The following is a 22031-nucleotide window of genomic DNA, read 5'->3' as shown; positions in this document are numbered from 1 at the left end:
CTGTGGTACCCCATCCCATAACCAGTATCCAGATGGCCAAATATCCAGATGGCCTGGATATTTGGGCGCTGGCTGGAGGCTGAGGTGATAACAGTGCAGGGGGGCTCAGGAGAGAAGAGTCACGAAAACACTAATAGCTGTGGAGAGAGGGTGTCACCTGCCATAGGAAGGGTGGGAGACAACTTATTTTGTCTTCTCCCCTACCTGCCTGGTGGCACTCTGACCGGCCTGAGGCTTCCACAGGAAGAGGCAGGCGTGATGAGCTCTCAACAGCCTCCTCAGGACCAGCGGTCCCAACACAAGCATCGACTGGGGTCAGGCAGGTAATGTCAGTGAGTGACTCACCTCAGTCGGTGAGGTGTAAGGCTGTAAAGATGGCTGGGGTCTAAGAAGAGAAAAGAAAAAAAAAGACAACATCTACTGTGTTATTTGTTTGTTTGTTAAAATAAAGACAACTTTCTGAAACAAAACCAAAATTAGTGCTTCTTGGCAAGCTAATATACTTTCTTGTAGACATGACATTCGTCATTCCCTTTTCCTCTTGACTAGAGGCTCAAAGCTATATTTTGTGCTTCTCTTTGATTTTTTGATTTTCCCTTTGATTTTTTCCCTCTCCTTCCCATCCTTTTCCTCTCCCATACACACACACACACACACACACACACACACACACACACCTGCTTGGTAGTCTGTAAAGATGTGACATAGATAACATAGGAGTAATACTGGTTAAGTATTTTAGCAGAGTTCTTAATTCCTTTTTATTAAGCATTAATATATGCCAAGGTCCTGTTTTTTATTTTCATCTGTTTTATGTATTTTCATGTAAAACTCTCTACTGAATGTCCAGACTCAGTAGAAAAGACTGTTAGGTTAATTCTAAATTCTGGCTCTGCCAGTGAACTCCAAGGGATTCTAATTTTAAAAACATCCTGTTATCTTCATTTTCAGGACTTAAAGTATCTCCCTTTGGAAGTTTTCTCATTTTGTTGTTTTTGTTGTTGTTGTTGTTTTCTTTCACTCACTATCGTCTCTGTCTGCAAGCCAAGACTATGAATAGAGATAATATATTTTAGGGAGGGGCCATAGATCAAAAATTAATCTCTACCAAAGTTAATTCCTGCATAAATTAAGCTGAATGTGTTTTTCAACACCATAAATCCTGTGTAATAGGTATAAATAAAACATGAACGTGGGTTTCCTTATTTATAACTTCATATCTATGACGCTCCAGTGTAGAAAGGGCAAATTTGTTTTTTCTTTTTTAGAGCTGTTGGGCTAGCCATCTCAAAGGTGGTAGCAGACAGTGTAAAATTAGATTTCCTCTCTATGGCTGGAGCAGCTAATAATCAGAAGCTCACAGAAAAATTTCCTGTGTGTACTTGTGCAATACCTCATGACCCTCCTCTTGGGACCAGCAAACCAGTAGAGCTGCCAGGGATGATTTGAGAATGAGGTGGGACAGAAACCAACAGCTCTGGGGACTGGGAAGTTTGTTCTGCTGCATGAAGTCAGTGGCCAGTTGTTGGCTTCACGTTATTCTAGGACTGTAATTCAGTTCTCAGAGAATCTGTGAGGTGGGATGAAAATAGGGCGTCAGGATGACCCAGTTGATCATCCTGTGACCTGCAGGGGGCGCGCTAGTGCCTCATCCGCTTTACTTGGCCGGAACGCACACCCCACACCCCTCAACTGTCTGAATGTCCACTGCTAACAGGTTTTTAAAAAAATTTTTATAGAAATAGAGTTGATTTACAATGTTGTGGTAGTTTCAGATGTACAGCAAAGTGATTCGGTTATACATATATATAGATATACATATTCTTTTTTTACATTCTATTCCATTGTAGATTATTACAAGATATTGAATATAGTTCCCTGTGCTATACAGTAGCTCTTTGTTAGTTACCTATTTGATATATAGCAGTGTGTATATTTGAATCCCAAACTCCTAATATATCCCTCTTCCCCTTCCCTCTTGGTAACCATAAGTTTGTTTTCTATAACTTATTTACAAAACATAAATAGACTCACGGACATAGAAAGGCATCTGTTGATTAAGAAGAGAAATGTGGAGTGAAAAGCACTGCTAACAGTTTTGCCTGGGAAATTATGCTCTACCCACCCTCCCACCAAAGCCAGGGCAGCCCATAGCCAATGAGAGCATGAGATGCTCACCCCTTCTTCTCAATTCTGACTTGAGGTTTATACTCCAGGACTGCGTTGTCCAACAGTAGCCATGACTCTTATGTAACTATTTACATTTTAATTTAATTTAATTAAAAATTGTATGTCAGTTACACCAGCCATATTTCAAATGCTCGATGGTCCTATGTAGACAGTGGTAACTGTACTGGATTGTGCCAATTACATAGAACATTCCCCTTCAGTGCAGTAACTTCTGCTGGACAGTACCGCTCCAGAAGCTACCCCTATGGATCACACAAAGGCCTGTCCTGCTTCCATATCTGACTTCCCTGACTCCCTTGTATTTTTTTATTTATTTTCTTTTTTTTTTAATAGCTAAGAGATTTTATTCTAATAGCTGTAATTATAGTGCTTGTTTGTCGAAATGAAAACTGAAAATAAGTATACGAAACAGTTGATTACTAACTGTGTATTGAAAGCCGTAAGAGGTTCCACGACGCCAAATCAACCAGTTGGGAGGTTTTCCCCAAGATAAAGTTTAACAGCTCCAGCTTCTTCGGTGTTTATCCAAATACAAAAGAAAAAAGTAGAGGTTACCGTTTTCGATGGCAAATCTGACGCTTGCAGCCTGAGGCAGTGAAAGCACATGTAGACAGGGGGTCCCAAGGGCTGGGGCTTAAGGATGACCACCCGCGCTCCTGCTGGTAAGACCCCAGAGAGCCCGGAGCAGGCCAGCAAGGGGACTGCAGGGCCCCCGCTCCAACCAGAGCGTTCCAACCAAAGTGCCCATGCTGACCCCAGAAAAGGCTGGGGTTCCTCCAAGGGGTCTGAGAGCGGTGGCTGCAGCCTCCAGCCCATCTCCTGGGCGGCCATGTCAGCACAGGTACAAGCACAAACGCTGCGGTGTGTGGGATGACCCGAGACAGAGCAAATCACAGGGACCCTATTGTGACCATGCAGAACGGATCATGGCTGGTTCTGCCCCGTTTCACGTTCCCAGCGGGAAGCAGACCACTGGTGGACCGGACTCAGGCCATTACTGCAGAACCTACACTAGGCACATTTCTCCCTTCTGTGTGTTCAAGTCTTCTCCTTATCTTGTATTTGTAACTGTTTTTAAAAATGCACTGAGTGTGGGTTAAAAACCAACCACCAGAAAAGATCTCAACACAGACCTAAACCCCAGAGGAGGAGCATTGGGTTCGTCTGACACAGCAATTCCCAGATGACCCGTGTGCCTAAAATCCCTTCTCAGTACTAAACAGTGGGTCGATTTTCTTTTGACAATAAAAAAAGCTGAGTAATATTGCATAGGAGTACCAGAAACTGCCTCACTGGAAACAAAAACTATTTACATTAGATAAAAACCCAGTTGCGGGCTGCGTCTGCACGTTTACAGCATGGTGAAGCACCCTGTGACCGACCATGGAGACAGCTTCTGGCACTCACACCCCAGGGGCACGTTTGCCACATGAGAATAACGTGAGGGTAGAAGGAGGGAGTGAGAGGGGAGGAGAGAGGAGTCCAGCTCACTTCTGGTTCCGGAGCTGATTGGACAGCCAGTCTGGTCCCTCATAGAGCCCGTCCCCACTGGTGGCACAGGTGGCCTGAATGCACCAGTTCCTGTGGCGCAGAGAGTGTAGGCCCAGCTTGTCGGTGATCTCGGCCGCATTCACAGCATTGGGGAGGTCCTGTTGGTTAGCAAACACGAGCAGAACGGCGTCCCTGAGCGCGTCTTCTGCCAGCACCCTCATAAGCTCCTCTCGGGCCTCATTCACACGCTCTCTGTCATTGCTGTCAACCACGAAGATGAGAGCTTGTGTGCTCTGGAAGTAGTGGCGCCACAGAGGCCGGATCGTGTCCTGGCCGCCCACACAGTGAGGCTGATGTTTCTGTATTCCACGGTCTCCACGTTGAAGCCTGTAGTGGGAACGGTGGTCATGATTTCTCCCAGCTTGTCTGTACAGGATGGTGGTCCTTCCCGCAGCACCTAAGCCCACCATGAGAATGCACATTTCTTTTTTGCCAAAAAGGCCCTTGAAGAGGTTTGCAAAGATATTCCCCACGTCGTAGAAGGATGGCAGCCACAATGGCCGGAGAAACCCTCGGCAGCCGCGGTGCAGCTGCTGCTCTGAGGCAGGTGTTGGTTTCGCTCCCACGAGATGCTTTATTTATTTTCTGAAGAGCGCTCCCTCAATGAGTCATATGCACCCAAATCCCTGTGTCAAGCTCTGCTTCCAGGGAATTCTATCCAAGACGCCATCTCTATTGCTTTCAGCTCTAGGCTCACCGTAAACCAACAGCTAAACATGAACATTTGGAAGCCTTAGATGTCCTTACCCTAAAAGATACTCATGCGTGCTTGCTTTCTAAAGCACAGGCCCATAAGGTCAATGGGCCAGGCTTTTGTAAAAGCAAAAGCTTTCTGGGGCCACAGTGAAGTAGTTTTTTTTGCTGGTTTGTTTGTTTGTTTTTGAATTTTATTTTATTTATTTTTTATACATCAGGTTCTTATTAGTTATCCATTTTATACATATGAGTGTACACAGGTCAATCCCAATCTCCCAATTCATCACACCACCATCTCCCCACCCCACTTTCCCCCCTTGGTGTCCATACGTTTGTTCTCTACATCTGTGTCTCTATTTCTGCCCTGCAAACCGGTTGACCTGTACCATTTTTCTAGGTTCCACATACATGCGTTAATATACGGTATTTGTTTTTCTCTTTCTGACTTACTCACGGTGAAGTAGTTTTAAATTGCCCAAGATTGTGACTGAGGAGTGTGCGTCTGCAGGAGGCATGCGATGCCCGGATGCGGGAGATGCGAGGCCTAGCCGAGCAGCGCCGGTGGAGAACAGTAAGTGCCCTGGGTGTGAGAGCACATGCCTGACTGATGGTTGAAGACGAGCCATCCTCTCGATGTCAACGTTTTCATCCTTAACAGGAACTAAATATCCAACAGAGGAAATCCAGTTGTCCCCTGCGCTTTACCGGGAGCTTCCTTGCTGTTGTTTGGCGTGACTTTTGCCTCCGCTTTCTGTACCTAAGTCTTCCCTGTGAGTGTACCAATGAGTGGTTTCCTCTTCCTGAATATTTCAACACGGAGCTGTCCGATAGAAACATAGTGCAAGCCACGTATGTGATTCAACATTTTTTGGTAGTCACATTTTTAAAAAATAAAACGAAACAGGTGAATTTAATTTTCATAGTGGATTTTAATTAACCCAATATATCCAAAATATTATCACTTCGACATGTAATCACTATAAAAAATTATTAATGAGACATGTTACATTGTTTTTATCATATTAGACCTGCACAATCCAGTGTGTGATTTACATTAAGAATACAGCTTAGGGCTTCCCTGGTGGCGCAGTGGTTGAGAATCTGCCTGCCAATGCAGGGGACACGGGTTCGAGCCCTGGTCTGGGAAGATCCCACATGCCGCAGAACAACTGGGCCCGTGAGCCACAACTACTGAGCCTGCGCGTCTGGAGCCTGTGCTCCGCTACAAGAGAGGCCGCGATAATGAGAGGCCTGCGCACCGCGATGAAGAGTGGCCCCCACTTGCCGCAACTAGAGAAAGCCCTCGCACAGAAACGAAGACCCAACACAGCCATAAATAAATAAATAAATAAATAAATAAATAAATAAATAAATAAATAGAAAAGAATACAGCTCAATTCAGAGTAGCCACATTTTTTTAAATCAAAGTGTAGTTGATTTACAATGTTGTGTTAGTTTCAGCTGTACAACAAAGTGATTCAGTTATACGTACATACATATCTTTTCTTCTTCTTCAGATTTTTTTCCCTTATAGGTTACTACAAAACATTAAGTATAGTTCCCCAGACTAGCCACTTTTCAAGTGCTTGCTGTCACCGTATTGGGTATTGCAGTTCCAACCATGGCCTTAACTTAAAATCTGTCCATCTGTCAGTGTATCAGGAATTAGTTCCGTGAACAAGGACAAATAAGTTTGTCTTCTGGGGCCTCATCTAGAACTACTTGATCTCTAAAAACCCCTCAAGCTCTAAAATTCTTAAGCTCTGTGATGTCTATTTCCAAAATATCCTCCAGCTGATTTAACCAGTGTGACCTACTGCCTATCAAACCAGCAAGATTTGAGGTAGTGAGCTATCCATTCGTGTGTGTTTGGGCCTGTGCGCAAAAGTCGGCCCGTTTTCAGATGGCGTAGGCTGTCTGCAACTGGGAAAGGAGACTGGCCCGTGAAAAGAGTACAGTTTGGTTCATGGCTTTTAAAGATAATTAAATTAATTTTAAAATCATTTTTTAATTTAGTTTAAAAGCAGTGAGCTTTACCCATCTATGTGTAAAATTTAATTGTATATCCACACAAATATTAAGTAAATATATACATACACACAGGGGTATTCATTGCAATATTTTTTAATATAGCAAAATATTGGAAATTAATTTTGTCTACCCAAAGGTAGCTATTAAAAAAAATAATAAGAGGCAGTTCTACAAACTAGTGGTTACCAGTGGGGAAGTGGGGAGGGGTAATATAGGGGTGGGGCAGTAAGAGGTACAAACTATTGGGTGTAAGATAAGCTATAAGGATGTATTGGACAACACAGAGACGATAGCCAATATTTTGTAATAACTGTAAATGGAGTGCAAACTTTAAAAATTGTATTAAAAATTGAACATGCATGAAAATAAAGCCATAAAGCAACTAAAAAAAAAAATGAGGCAGTTCTAGACTGAAGTGGAAAGATCCCCAAGACCATTTCCAATATCTGCTACCGTAAATCAAGAAATCCATTTATTCAAGGTTACTTAAGGAGAATTAGTCACAAAAAATTTTAACAACTTCATTTTCAAAAATTAAAGTATTTTACTGTACTTGGCATTCCTATACATAATGATGTGTGAAAAAAACCAGATGCAGTACAATGTATACTATCACGTATAAGGGGAAAAGAAAATACACACACGTGTTGCAAATGCATGGAACAGTTCTGGAAGGTTGCAAAATCAACTGATAACAGTGAACAGGTGGGTGTCTCTGAGGAGGGCAACTATGTAGTTTCCTAAGGAATAGAAGAGGGGAGAGATTGACTCTTACTCTTGCTGTATACTTTTTCATACACTGAAATTTTGTGCATATATTATCTACACAAAATAAAGTGCAAATGATTAATTTTAAGTGAGACTAGAAACAAAATAATTTAGAACAAATGTTTCCAAACAATTAAACGTGTCCGCCTTACAGAGGATTTTAAGTTCAAATAATATTGTTCACATGAATGCCCTACACAGCCTGCCATGGAGTAGGTGTGAAATAGATCATCAATAAGCGTGAATTAAAACAAGAAAAATTACAGCTACCCTCATTAACATTAAATAGTGAATTGGTTTAAAACCTATGGTTTTCCAACTGTCATGACACTAGTTCTTTGGAAGGAGCATGATGGGCTGGAAAAAAAGAAGCCGGTGGGATTAGGCGGGCTAGACTGGAACCCCCCTCAGCCACTTCCTAGATGGGTCACTTTTGACAAGGTATTTCACTTCCCTTTAAGCTCCACTCCACATTTGGGAGTGGGGCGGGGAGGTGGGTGGGAAGTCTGCCGATCTGTAGATTAACCGATTCTGTGCATGCGTTTAAAAAGACAGAGCCACATACAGAAAATCTCACCCTCTCTTAGGAAAGCCAAATGGGATACACTTAAAATGTTTTCAACGTTGCCCAGATATATGCTGCATTCACTTCTCCCTCTTGCTCTCCCTTACTCTTCTCCAGTGGAGCTCCTTTGCCATCAATCAGGCATCCAGCCTGGGGATTTGTATCAGAACAGGACACTCCATCTGTATGATAACGGCTAGGTTTGTCCATGGAAAGAAGGAAGAAATAGATAAAGCAAGTGGAGTGAGACAAGGAGGGCAGTGTAGAACCACCAATTATCTGGACAAAGAAACTTCCTAGTCACCAGCCCAGGAGAAAAGAAATCTGGATAGGTGGATAGGACAGTAATGAACTCTCCTCCTACAAAAAAGGGTAAAGGAAAGCCTCTGGATTCTCTTTTGCAATGCAGTGAACAGCATTTCATCTGGTTCCGGAGTATCTCCCTTGGGATTTACGATGGCCCTGGGTGTGGCCCCAGGTGTCAGGGCAACCTCACTGCAGAGGCTCTGCCTGTAGACTGGTCCATAAGGTCATGGAAATAAACATATTCTTCAAAGGCTGAGGTCTGAGACCACACAAAATGCAAGGTGTTCAAAAATTGGAAATAACAGGATAAACTTTAAACAGTCATATTAGTTACTTTTTTAAGCATCAGCTCAATATGTTTTCAGGTGAAATATCTCTAAATTTAAAGCAATGGGCCCAATTTTTAAAAATCCGGGGCCCAATTTTGAAAACATTGCAGTAAGAACTCCATTTTTAATGTGTTTCTCAGACTTGTGAACACCCTTTGGAATTTCTGGAATGTATTCACAGTAGTCCCCCGCCTTATCCATGGTTTCTCTTTTTGAGGTTTCAGTTACCTCAGTCACCTGAGGTCTGGAAACGTTAAATGGAAAATCCCAGAAATAAACAATTCCGAAGTTTTAAATTGCATGCCATTCTGAGCAGCATGATGAAATCTCACACCATCCCTCCCCGTCCTGCCCAGGGGTCCCCAATCACCAACGTCATCTGCTCCTGATATGTAACTATCAACAGCATCATGCCTTAATGATCCAGGATCAGCCAAAGTCCATGATCCTCCTTGTGATGTATTTTTAGAAGGTCAATAGTAGCCTAACGCTCCATCACAATGCCTACATCATTCACCTCACTTTATCTCATCAAGTAAGCATTTTGTCATCTCACATCATCATGAAGTACAGTGAGTCCAGTACAATAAGATATTTTGAGAGACCACATTCACATAACTTTTATTACAGTATATTGTTATAATTGTCCTATTTTATTACTCATTACTGTTTTAATCTCTAACTGTGCCTAATTTATAAATTAAACTTTATCATAGGTAGGCATGTATGGGAAAAAACATGGTATAATATACATAGGGTTTGGTACTATCCACGGTCTCAAGCATCCACCAGATAAGGGGGCACTACTATATTACTTTTTTTTTTTTTTTTTAGAATTGTGTTGAATGGTCAGGACACCCAGCTGGTGTCTGGAGCATTGCTTGGTGGTGTGGAGGAAAACCCCCTTCTCATGTTGGAATCGGTAACAATCCTTTTAGTAAATTAACAGTAAGTTTATCCTATAATTCCCAACTTTGCAGATATCCTATTGAACCACTTGGTTAAAAATGCAGACTCCTGTGCCGACTCCAGACCTACTGCAAGCCGAGTTTCTGGGAGGGTAAAACTTTGCATCAGTAGCTGTCCTTCTCCCCCAGGGGATTCTTACATGTACCCAGGTCTGAGAAAAGGACCACTCTGGACGGGCTACACAGGCTATTGCACAGCTGTCAGCTAAGACAGATTCCGAGGGCCGGCCGCAGTCCTTCACCTTTGATGGGCCTCACAGCAGAACGGGCCGAGAGCACTAGCTCTGAAGTCAGATATGCTGGCTTGAATCTTGGCTCTACTGAAACCACAAAACTCAGATGGCATTCGAACGCAGCCAGAACTCAGATTGGGACTTGAACCCACAGGCTGGGACTCAAACCCACTGTCTTTTTTTTTTTTCTTAATTTATTTATTTTTGGCTGTGTTGGGTCTTCGTTTCTGTGCCAGGGCTTTCTCTAGTTGCGGCGAGCGGGGGCCACTCTTCATCGCGGTGCACAGACCTCTCACTATCGCGGCCTCTCTTGTTGCGGAGCACAGGCTCCAGACGCGCAGGCTCAGTAGTTGTGGCTCACGGGCCCAGTTGTTCTGCGGCATGTGGGATCTTCCCAGACCAGGGCTCGAACCCGTGTCCCCTGTATTGGCAGGTGGATTCTCAACCACTGCACCACCAGGGAAGCCCAAACCCACTGTCTTTTAATTCAGCCCCCAAACTTTTTGGCATCAGGGTCTGGTTTCGTGGAAGACAGTTTTTCCACAGATTGGGGGGGGCGGGTGGGTTGGGAATAATGTGAGTGGTAATGCAAGCGATGGTTCAGGCGGTAATGCAAGCGATGGGGAACGATGGGGAGCGGTGGGGAGCGACAGATGAAGCTTCGCTTGCTCGCCCGCCGCTCACCTCCCGCTCTGCGGCCAGATCCCTAACAGGCCTTGGACCAGCACCTGTCCTCGGGCCTGGGGTTGGGGACCCCTGTTTTAATTGAAATCACACACCTGGTCTTAGGACTTAAGAAGTTCAGGTTCTTTATGTCTCAGCACAGAAAGAATTCAGCAAGAGACAAAGTGATAGGTAAGAAGTAGATTTATTGAGAGAGAAACAATCCATAGACAGAGTGTGGACCATCTCAAAAGGAGAGAGTGGCCCTGAAACGTGGGGTGGTTAGTTTTTTTATGGGCTGGTTAATTTCATAGGCTAATAAGTGGGAGGATTATTCCAACTATTTTGGAGAAGGGGCAGAAATTTCCAGGAATTGGGCCACTGCCCACTTTTAGGCCTTTTATGGTCTGCCTCGGAACCTTCATGGCACCTGTTGATGTGGCATTTAACTAATGTATTACAATGAGCATATAATGAAGCCAAAGGTCTATTGGAAGTCGAATCTTCTGCATCTTGTGCCTAATCAGTTCCAACCAGATTTTGTCGTGTTGTCAATGGCTATGTCATTCTTTTCAAGTTTGTGCCCTGCCCCCTTCCCTCCTGTCTCACTACAGTGAGTCCACTACATAAGAACCTTCAAGTTGCAAACTTTCAAAGATGTTAACGTGCATTCTCATGTCCAATCATGTAAGTTAGTTCACGTATCTGGCGTACATTGTCATTTGTGTGCATCCTCTACAAGTGGTTGTGTTTTTGTGTACTTTCCTGTACAGTATTGTATAGAGTACAGTAGTACAGTGTCTTTATTTCAAGCCCAGGATGTCAGGAAACAAGCATAAAAGCAGCAGTGATGTAGCTGGTACTGCTAAGAAGTGCCAGCTGTTGTACCACACTACTGTACTTTTTAAGGTACTGTACTGTAAGATTAAAAATGTTTTCTTTACATTTTGTGTTTGTTTTTTATGTAGTATTTGTGTGAAAAGTACTATAAACCTATTACAGTACAGTACTATATAGCCGATTGTGTTTGTTGGGTACCTAGGCTAACATTGTTGGACATACGAACAAATTGGACTTATGAACTCGCTCTCGGAACAGAACTCGTTCATATGTAGGGGACTTACTGTACCACTTTATAGCTGGGTGACCAAGAGCAAGCTACTTAAACCCTTAACCTTTGTTTCCTCATCTACCAAGTAGGGTTAATGATTGCACCTAACTTGTAGGGTTGTAAGGATGCCATCAAGGGGAGAGATGGTTAATTCTATGTGTCAACTTGACTGGGTGACAGGATGTCCAAATAGCTGGTAAAACATTTTTTCTGGATGTGTCTGTGAGACTGTTTCTGGAAGAATTGGTAGGCTGAGTAAAAAAGGTCATCCTCACCAGTGCAGGTGGGCGTCATCCAATCTGTTGACAGCCTGAATAGAACCAAAGGGTGGAGGGAAGGTGAACTTGCTTTTTCTGCTTGAGCTGGGATGTCCATCTTCTCCTGCCTTTGGACATCAGTGCTCTTGGCTCTTGGGCCTTTGGACTTAGACTGGGACTTTCACCATTGTCTCCCCTCGTTCTCAGGCCTTCGGGTTGGAACTGGAACTACCCCACCAGCTCTTCTGGGCTTCCAGCTTGCAGAGGGTAGATGGTGGGATTTTTCAGTCTCCATAATCATGTGACCCAACCCCTCATACTAAATCTCTCTCTATCTCTATAGATCCTATTAGTTCTGTTCCTCTGGAGAACCCTGACTAATACAGACTTCAACATATCTTTTTTAGGGGGGCACAACTCAATCATTCATTACATGACACATGGCAACAGCCAGAGAAGATAAAAATCTGAGGAAGAGTTGGGAGCTGGAATCCATGGACAGAGGACCACATCAGGCATCAGGCATCAGGCCATGGATCGTATTTCCTGAAGTTAAGGGTTTGAAGGAGAGTGAAGGAGGCTAGATATGAGCTTCTATTTCTGTCTGTCTCCAGCCGAGGAAGCCAACTGCAATTCCAAAGAACACAAAGGGAAGCGCTCTAAAATGTGCCGCAAAATGCCCAGTTCCTGAGCCAGACGCTGTACTGGAGCTAAAAAAAGAAAAAGTGGGGGCAGAGGGTGGCTTTGTACTTATTTTCCTCCAGTCCCAAGGGCACAGACAGTTTTAGCTGGAGACTTTTACTGCCGAGATTCTAGCAAGGTTTTTCAAAATGCCCCAGTCATCGGCACATCCATTATTGCTTGGGAATCCCAATTTCTTAGGCATTTTCCACAACCCATTCAGACCCCATCAGCAACCAAATCCTCCTACAGGGATGTCTCTTGATTTAATTTCATCAGACCTGAATGACTTGGCTGGAGCCCTCAGGATGCTTCACTTAGACATTACGCATTCAGAGTGAACCATCCAAAAACATTCTGACGCACAAGCCACATCTGCTGGGCATTAACACAAAGATTCTGGCCCTTCATACTTAGAATTCCCTTCTTGGCATCCATATATGTGCTTTTAAATGCTTTGTCGGACAAGCCCTGGCTATCGCTCATGCTGATATTTGTGAGGGGGGCGTGGAGAGGAGAGGGTCTGGATGCTGGCATTAAAGCTGAGATGCACTGGGGACCTAGAGGTGAAAATGAGTGGATTACACCCTGACACATGACCATCGATGAACTTGATTGCACACAGTGACCAGAGGGAGGGAATATCCAGAAATAAAAGTAATAATAATAATTGCTCCTTACATTTTCTGAGCATTTACTAAGTGCTCTACAAGTATTATATAAACCTCTAAGAGATAGGAACTTATTGCCCCCATTTTAAGGGTGAGAATACTGAGGCTTGAAGGAGCTAAGTGATTTACCCAAGGTCATACAACCAGTTAAGTACCAGTGGCAGGACTGAAACACAGGCAATCTGACTTTGAAGCCAGCCCTGCTCTATTTTTTATTTTATTCTATAATAATTGATACTTGCAACATATATATATATATATATATATATATATATATATATATATATATGTAAGGCACATATGTTACAAAGTGTAATAGTAACATAAATACTCATAAACCCACCATGCAACTTAAAAGATGTGTCATTACCAATATCTTTGAAGTGAGCCACATATTTCCTTACGTCCCATCTCCTGCCTACCCCCAGCAGAAACCACCATTCTGGGATTTTGTGTTTATCACTCTCTTTGTGTTGTAAAACAGCTTTTATCTAATAGGTATATATCCTTAAAATTAAGTTTAGTTTGGTTTTGAGCTTCAAAACTGGGGTTATACTATATACAATCTTCCGTGACTTGCCTTTTTTTTACTCAACATTGTGTTTCTAAAATTCATCCACATTGTACTGGTTAGCTGCCCTTTCATCATTTCCACTGTTGGGCTCCGTTTGTTTAAATAGACCACACTTTTTTTTGGATGAATAAGTGTTTTATTCACATTTGAAATTATAATTCACATTTAATTGCATGGAGAAACAAGGATCTTATATTGAGAAAGATAATTCAGGATAACCTGCTTGAAACTAATTTACTAAGTTCAACCTATAATCTCTATGCAATTTCTTTTTTTATTGAAGTATAGTTGATTTACAATGTTACTGCTATGCAGCAAAGTGACTCAGTTATACACATATATACATTCTTTTTTATATTCTTTTCCATTATGGTTTATGCCAGGATATTGAATATAGTTCCCTGTGCTATACAGTAGGCTCTTGTTGTTTAGACCACAATTTATTTATACATTCTCCTATTAAGGAACATTTGCACTGTTTCCAGTTTTTGCTGTTACAAACTATGCTGTTATGAACATTTTTGAACTTGTCATCAGGTACACATGTACAAGGATTTCTCTAGGTATTGTAGGGCCAAATTATTTTCCAAAATATTTGCATCAATTTACACTCTTCAGATGTGTATAGGAGTCCTTGTTTGTCCACATTTTCGCCAACGCTAGGTATTGTCAGTCTTCTTCTTAGTGTTTGCTAAGTTGGTGGGTGTGTAAAATGGTGTCTCATTTGGTTTCAATTTGCATTTGTATCTTATTATTATTATAAATCATATTCAGACAATGTTTGTTTACATTTACCTCAATTTAGCCTTCATGTTTAGTAGGTATTTTTGCAATACTATTCCATCATATTAGCACAGTGTTTGAACAATTGGACAATCAATGGACGTTTAGGTTGTTTCCAATTTTTTGATATCATAAATAGTGCTGTGCTGTAATAAACATATGTGTGTGTGCATACATATGTGAGAGTCATCTGCAGAAAGGATTTCTAAGAATAAAATTTTTGGTTCAAAGAGTATGAATACTTCACATTTTGAGGGATGTCACCAATTTGTCTCCCTCCAAAACCGTGCTAATGTAATGGTGCTTGTGACAGAAACTACGAATGCCAACGCAGTATCCATTTTCCCCTAATTCCTTAGTAAGAGATTCCCTTTTTCGTTTCAGCGTGGTGTTTTGCCTAACTAAAAACTGCATTTCACAGCCTCACTTTCGGTTAAGCGTGACCACGTGACTACCTTCTGGCCACGGAACTGTGAGTGCAAGTGTTTGTGTGGAACATTCTGGAATACTGCTTACTGGAAGTTATGCCACTTTTGGCCCTTCTGCCTTTATTCCTCCTTCCAACATGCATGGTGGTTGGATGGTTAGCATCCCCCTAGCCATCTTGGACCATGAAGTGATGAGAACAGAAACCGTGCACTAGGCATTGTGGAGAAGAAAGAAAGGAGGCAGAACCACAGAGCGCCATCCTACCACCCTACACTGCCTACATCTTGACTGCCATTGTACTGAGAATAAACCCAGGATTTTCTGGGTCTGTGTTACATGCAACTGAATGCAATTCCTAAATGACACCTTTCCTTCCAAACATTTAACCAAGAAGCCCGTCTTTACTGACTACTTGCTCTGATGAGCCCAGGCATGTGCTGTGGATTATTATCATCACAGTGCCCTTGCCCATCCCCAAATTGGGCTGTCATTCTTGGAGGGGTAAGTGCCACCAGGTATGTGACCTTGTACATTGACTCCCCATCCTCTCTCCCTCAAAGGTGATCTCAATCCACAGGACTAACCGAGCAAACTTGACATTCTCATCTTTGGCTCAGGTCACCTAAGGAAATCAGTCTATGGACATGCACACACAGATACAGACACACAGACACACACACACACGCACACCAGTGCATACAGAAAACCAAACAGCTTCTCGCAGGATCCACAAAACTTCCTTATCTTCCAGTCTCAGGAATTTTCCAGAATAACCCTTCAGCACTCTTTAAGACATGGGTCCCCAAGCCCCAGTACCGGTCTGCGGTCTGTTAGGAACAGGGCCGCACAGCAGGAGGTGAGCGGCGGGCGAGCGAAGCTTCATCTGCTGCTCTCCATCACTCCCCATCACTCGCGTTACCACCTGAACAAACCCTACCCTTCCACCACACACCCTACCCCAGTCCGTGGAAAGATTGTCTTCCACGAAACCGGTCCCTGGTGCCAAGAAACGTCGGGGACCGCTGCTTTAAGAGACGTCCTGCCTGATGACAAATGTGACGCTCTACGGAATAAAAATGTGCAGAGTTAATAATTCAAAACTACTATTACATCAATGCAATTCTTGTTGGTTTGTCAATGTGGACTTTTTCAATTAGACAATTTTATTACAGTGATGAATATCAACAGCGCAATTAAGAGACTACTGTCCTAACTTATGGTTGGCTTTGCCTAACAATCCGTATTTGCTATTGAATAAATGTGGTGTCTGTGGCCTTCCAAAGATTGACGGGCCTTTATCAGCAGCTGAGCCTCTCCTGTCCCTGGTGAGGATCGGGCAGGAGTGACCTTCCCGGCAGGATTCCTTCCTGACCGTTGTAGTGGCCCATCACATACCCTCCCTCCCTGGGGTCATCTCTACTCCACGTCAGGACCCCCACCCTGCTGGCGACAGGTGTCACAGAGAGCACTGGACAAGTAAGCTCCTAGTCCCAAACCAAATCTCACTTTTCCTGGTAAATAAAGACAGCAAATAAAATTCCTTTTCAATCTCCATGGGGTCCTACAGAACTTGTCAAATGGGGATCACGTGTGGCAAAAGCTCAATCAAACCAAGGGGATCTCTGTTCTGAGTAATGATTCATTGCCACCTGCGTCATTTAGCCTGTTTGTAGGGAAAGGAATGGAGGTCTGGAGACCAAAGCTCACCGGCCTGGCTGGGCCTGGGCCCTCCTGAGCTAATCGGGATGGTCAGAGAGAAGGAGTGCTTCCATCTCATGAGCCAGGCTGATAAAAGAAATGATCACATACTGAGGTCTGGGAAAGTCATTCTGGCTTAGCCATGAGTTAACTTGAATTTTATGTCAACTAAAACAGCCCGTTTGTGGCCTATCAAGCATACGGTGTACATGTGCTTTAATTATTAAAGAAAAGGGCACATTGACCAGAAGTAAAGATTGTCCATGTTAAAGATAAAGATTAAATGCCTCCCTTTCTGGGACACCAATGCTGGTACTCCTTCCATGATAAGACTTCCTTTCCAGGTGCCAAGGTCATACTGACCCACTGTGTACGTGCTGATCTGTTTTTTTTTTTGTTCTGTTTTGTTCTGTTTTTTTGAAACCTTGAAGGAATATATCCCTGACTTGTTTAATGTTCTTTGTTCTGACAACATAGAAAACTGTGCTGGAAACCACGCCTCTCCAGAGCACGTCCTCAGTTACCTGAGAGTTTGTCTCCCAGGCTATTGTCCTCAATTGGCTCAAATAAAACTCCTTCTATTCCTATTATAGATTGTTTATTGATTATTTTCATCAACAAGGCCCAATCATGGGCCCACAAATTCTAAGCAATGTGAAGGTTGGGGTGGTTCCCACAGGAAAGTCAGGCTACACCCGCAGAGAAGCAGGCCGGCAGCTGGACGGTCAAGACCGCAGATGCATGTAGAAGGCTGGGTCACAGTCTGCCCTGTGGACACCAAGCTCCAGCATCAGACCTGAGGACGGCAGCCTTACAGAGACCGCTTAACCAGCTTCCACAATTGCGCATGGTCAAATCCCTAAAACAAGCCCTAGTGACTTTGCTTCTCTGATTGAACACCAACTGATACCCACCCCCAATCCTCCTAATAGAGTCCTCTTTAATATAAGTTATCTAGAGTCTATTTCTGTTGCTTGCAGCCCCCAAATCCCAAACCATACACATTGCATAATACATGTGAAAATGTTTTCAAATTATAAAGCACTACATACACGCATGTTCCTGTTCCTTTTGCTAGTAAAGACTGTGCTAGAAAGACGAAAACTCTAGGGTCAGATGGACAGATGCAAATCTGAACTCTGCCAGGTAATACTTGTACGACTTTGGATAAAGATACTTACTCTTTCTGAGCCTGAGTCCCCCTTTGTAAAAAGTGGGTGAAAGTCAGTAGTTAGCACTAGTATCCATGCATACAAGAAATTCCCAAGCTGTCACTGGCTTAAAAAAGAAACAAGTTCATTTGTCTTCAGGCAGCAGTCAAAGTAAACAGGCTGGGGCAGGCCTGGGGTCTCCCCGGGCATCAGGCCCCAGGGTCCTCACGTTCTAGGCTCTCCCATCTTCCTCAGGGTCCCCCCCTCCCCATGGTAGCCACACCTACCTGAAAGGGAGGCCAGCAAGTGTAATCGTCATCATGTGTTGTAATAAAGACCGGGCTCCTGTTACTGAGGAAGGGGGAAATCGTGGGCACGGGCTGTCGTTAGGTGTGGTGGAAACTGGTGCCAGCGCACCCGTGAGGGGTAGTTTTCCTTCTCCCCTCCTCCCCTTACTGTGCTCCCTGCTCCCTCCTGCTCCCACCAGAATCCCTCCCAAAGTCTCCCTTCACTCTGATAACTGAGGCATCTGAGCAGGCGTGAACATAATTGAGGATGTGTAGCCAGGAGGAGAGAAGAAAGGACCAGAAGGAGGCAGGGGACATGGGTTCAAGCCCTGGTCTGGGAAGATCCCACATGCCGCGGAGCAACTAAGCCCGTGCGCCACAACTACTGAGCCTGCGCTCTAGAGCCCACAAGCCACAACTACTGAGCCCACGCGCTGCAACTACTGAAGCCCGCGTGCCTAGAGCCCGTGCTCCGCAACAAGAGAAGCCACTGCAATGAGAAGCCTGTGCCAGAATCCCTCCCAAAGTCTCCCTTCACTCTGATAACACTTTTTAATAGGACTTATATCCTTAAGTTGAAGTGGCAAAATTGATGGGAAAAAAAAAATGCACCAACAGCTTCCACCAATGTATCAAAGAGGTGAGGTTCAGTTTGGGTTCTAGAGATGGACAAACCATGTTTCTACTTCCTGCTTCCTGGCCGTGGGGCTTTGGGCAAACCTCCTAGCCTCCTGAAGACTGTTCCTCAATTGCCAATGTCCACAACGATAGTGCTGACCTCAAAGTTCTGTGGTGAGGACTGAAGAATCTAATGCAGAAGGGGAGACACTTAGTATAGTGCACAGTAAATACCAGCTGTGTTATTGTCAATATTATTATCTTTATATATGTTATCTCGGTCAAGTCTCTCCAGAAGCAAGCTAATGGTTTCCCCTCTGTGTTCACCCTTTACGGGCTTCTTCAGTTTCAGTAGCCTGAACAGTGAGAAAGAGAACGAGGCTTCTGACGTTTCTCCTAAGAAGCTTTACTGAGCAGATCTGGGAAATCCGGAGCAAGCCTGATGGCCCTTTGCAGATGAGTAGGGACTGTGGCCGCAAGCACTGCCCTCCTGAGACTTCTGGGTATGTCCTCTTAGCCTGTGACCACCCCCCAGGAGCTCAGCACCCCCTGGGCGGGTGTTAACATTTCCCCTCATCTATTGTTCCCAAGTCCATTGTGCAGAGCCATTGTTCTGTGGCTGTGAGGACCAGGCCAGCTCCATTCTTACTGCAGGCACAGGCTTCCTCGAGTGTGAATGTTATCTGTCACCAGATAAGGGATGAGCTCAGCCCAGGTCAAACACTTGCTTATCTGCAGGCTGCTGAGCGCCAAGTCTCTGCTTCCGTTCTTCCAGGTCGTTTATTTGCTACCCTTATCGCCTCTGACCGCGGTGTGGTTTGCACACCGGATCTCAGATGCTGGTCTGCGGCCTGAGAGGTGCCCTGCTTCTAGGGGACTGGAGTGTGGAGCGGCCTCCTCGGGCAGTGCAGGGAGAAGAGCCCTGGGCCAGGGGTCAGGACACGCAGCACCCAGTCTGCCTCTAAATGATCGGATTGGGCTCAGCGGTCTCTGACGCTTCTTCCAGAGCCAACAACGTTCTGATTTACTACAAAAGGCCCAGTGTGAGCATTCTTAGGGCCTGTGGATGAGGAGTGTCGCCTGCCGTATCAGTGAACAACGGATGGTGCAGCCATCAAGCCCTCAGCCACTGCAGCGGCCCAGACTGTGCACCCTGAGGGGATCCAGGATGGAGAAGAGCAGAATACCGGCCCTGGATACTTAAGGTGCATGTCAAAGGAATGAGTTCAGTGAGCCCAGACTCTTGCACCTTCCCGTACAAAAAAAAGCGCTAACTTCATTAATTTGACACGTCTGGTTTTCTTGAATTATCAGCAGCCTTTTGATGCTTCAACAACCGGTCTTTGTTGCAGAACTCCTGTGCATCCGGCTACTCCCTTACCTCTCGGGGCAGAGTCCCTCAGAGCGCGTGAGAGGCTGCCTCCTGGGCTTGAGTCCTCAGAAAGTCCACCAAATAAAACATCATTCTCAAATTTTAGGCGGTGGGCTTTCTTTCAGTCGACAGGTCAAAGAGGAAAAGTTGAAGAAGATTTAAAATGAGGAGCAGGAAGTGTGAGTGCCTTCACCCTCCTAGTGAGGGAAAACCGTGAGTCCCTCTTGACCGCACTGTGGATTTGATGTTGCTTGTTTTAGCTTGTGTGGTCCACGGCACCGAAAGTGGGCAGGTGGAGGCCTCCCGCTCATTGACTTGTTCATTCTGAAATAGCTTGTAGGGAAATTCCCTGGCGGTCCAGTGGTTAGGACTCGGCGCTTTCACTGCCATGGGCCCGTGTTCAATCCCCGGTTGGGGAACTAAGATCCCGTAAGCCACAAGATGTGGCAAAAAAAAAAAAAAAAGAAAGAAATAGCTTGTAAAAACAATGACTATATCCCATGCAAATCCCAAACAAGGTGGGGGAAAATTCTAGAACGATTGCAGGAAGTTAAGTAATGGCATAAAGAACTCCTTAAGAAATACTTCACGTTACAAACAGAACTTACAGAATGAACTGGTGGTGGGTGGCGGAGGCATATACTATTTATTTACTTTATAAGATGATTCCTCACTTTATAAAAAGCCAGATGTCTCCTCTTGGAAGTCAGCTCTCATGGTGCACTAAAAGTAAGGTTGACACTATAATAAAGCTAATTAGATAATTTCTGAGTAATAAACCCATTGTGTAAAACAAACATAGCCATGTTATGCAGTGTTATATACAAAGTGTTTTGGTTTTTTTTTGTAATAAACACACTCACATTTGGGGGATAAATTTCTGTAAGATAATGTCTTTCTCAAGGTCCAATGTGACTTGTGTGCCTACTGTGAATTGAACAGTGAAGATTTTTCCGGTGCATTTGAAGGCAAAATCCATTTTCTTCTATGATGAAAGGTCTGCAATGCCCACCTTTTTCCACAAGGCGGAAGCATGCCACAGGGTAGTTAGTTATAGCAAAGGCCTGGGGCTGGGAATGCACAGCCTTGGGCGAGAGTGCCTCCTTCCTAGGAGAAGACAATTCACTAAAAGTTGAGCAGAGGCAGATCTGATGGTGCCTTGGCAAACCGAAAGCCCAAAGTACAATATTTGCCAGAAAACTTTTGGCTGTTCTCCTGCAGAGAAAGGATGAAATCATTTTGTGTGATGGACATTCCTCAGACAGAAACAAATTATTCTTCCTATATAAATACAAAATTTGTTCACCTAAATCATCAACAAATGTGATTTTAGGTAGATAACCAATACACACTGAATCATAAACATATTGTTTATGTTATTTAAATTAAATTAAATTATTTAATTATTTAATTTAACAAACATATTGTTCAAGTTTCTTCTGTGAATTTATAGAAATGCATGAGTTAAAATAATTCATTCATGTTCTAGTGCTTGTGTCTCTGGACGAGCCCTGGATGGAAAGAGTGCTCAAGACTTGAATTGTTATTGAGTAAAAATAAATTCCCAAGAAAAGAAATTTAGGGTAGAAAATTAGAGTTTTGCTTTCTGGTTTTTTTTTAGGGGGAATTGCCCTTTCATATTTTTGTACTGGGCTGTACTTCCACTGAATGTATGTAAAGGATAATAAAATGATTCAACAGGTCAGGAAAACAAGTGATTCTACTGTGTCTTGTCTTTACCAGCTGAAGGAGAAACCAAAGGGCCTATTAGGTGCCAAGACCCAGATCTGGCCTAGAGCAACATGAATTGATCACTCCATAGTTTTCACTTCATGGGAGAACTTAGCCAGGGGGACTTTACGCTTGACTATGTGGCAGAATCCACTTATGTCTCCTAATGCCCATTTCCCTGTCTTCCTCGGTACCAGAGCTCCCAGCTGTCAGCTGAGTATATCACTGCAGAGAATTAAGTCTATGTTTCTCAGACTTACTCTGTAGGTGTAACCAAACCATGGCCAGTGGGATGAAAGCAGAAGTGGTGTTCTTTAAAGTGGCAGGGCATTACTTTCCTGATGGTTGAAATGTGGATGTGATGGTTG

General features: G+C 43.8%; 1 pseudogene across 1 annotated transcript; it reads right to left on the bottom strand.

Annotated features, from left to right (window-relative positions):
• Positions 1-1728: 1728 nt before the first annotated feature.
• LOC309611662 (ADP-ribosylation factor 1 pseudogene) lies at positions 1729-6895 on the bottom strand (annotated as a pseudogene). The gene has a single exon. The product of its transcript is annotated as an ADP-ribosylation factor 1 pseudogene (transcript).
• Between the last annotated feature and the right edge of the window lie 15136 nt (positions 6896-22031).

The sequence above is a fragment of the Balaenoptera borealis genome, assembly GCF_965194805.1.
Source record: "Balaenoptera borealis genome assembly, chromosome: 15".
Taxonomy (NCBI): Eukaryota; Metazoa; Chordata; class Mammalia; order Artiodactyla; family Balaenopteridae; genus Balaenoptera; species Balaenoptera borealis.
Note: the sequence above shows the minus strand (reverse complement) of the source record. Positions and strands in the feature narration are given on the sequence as shown.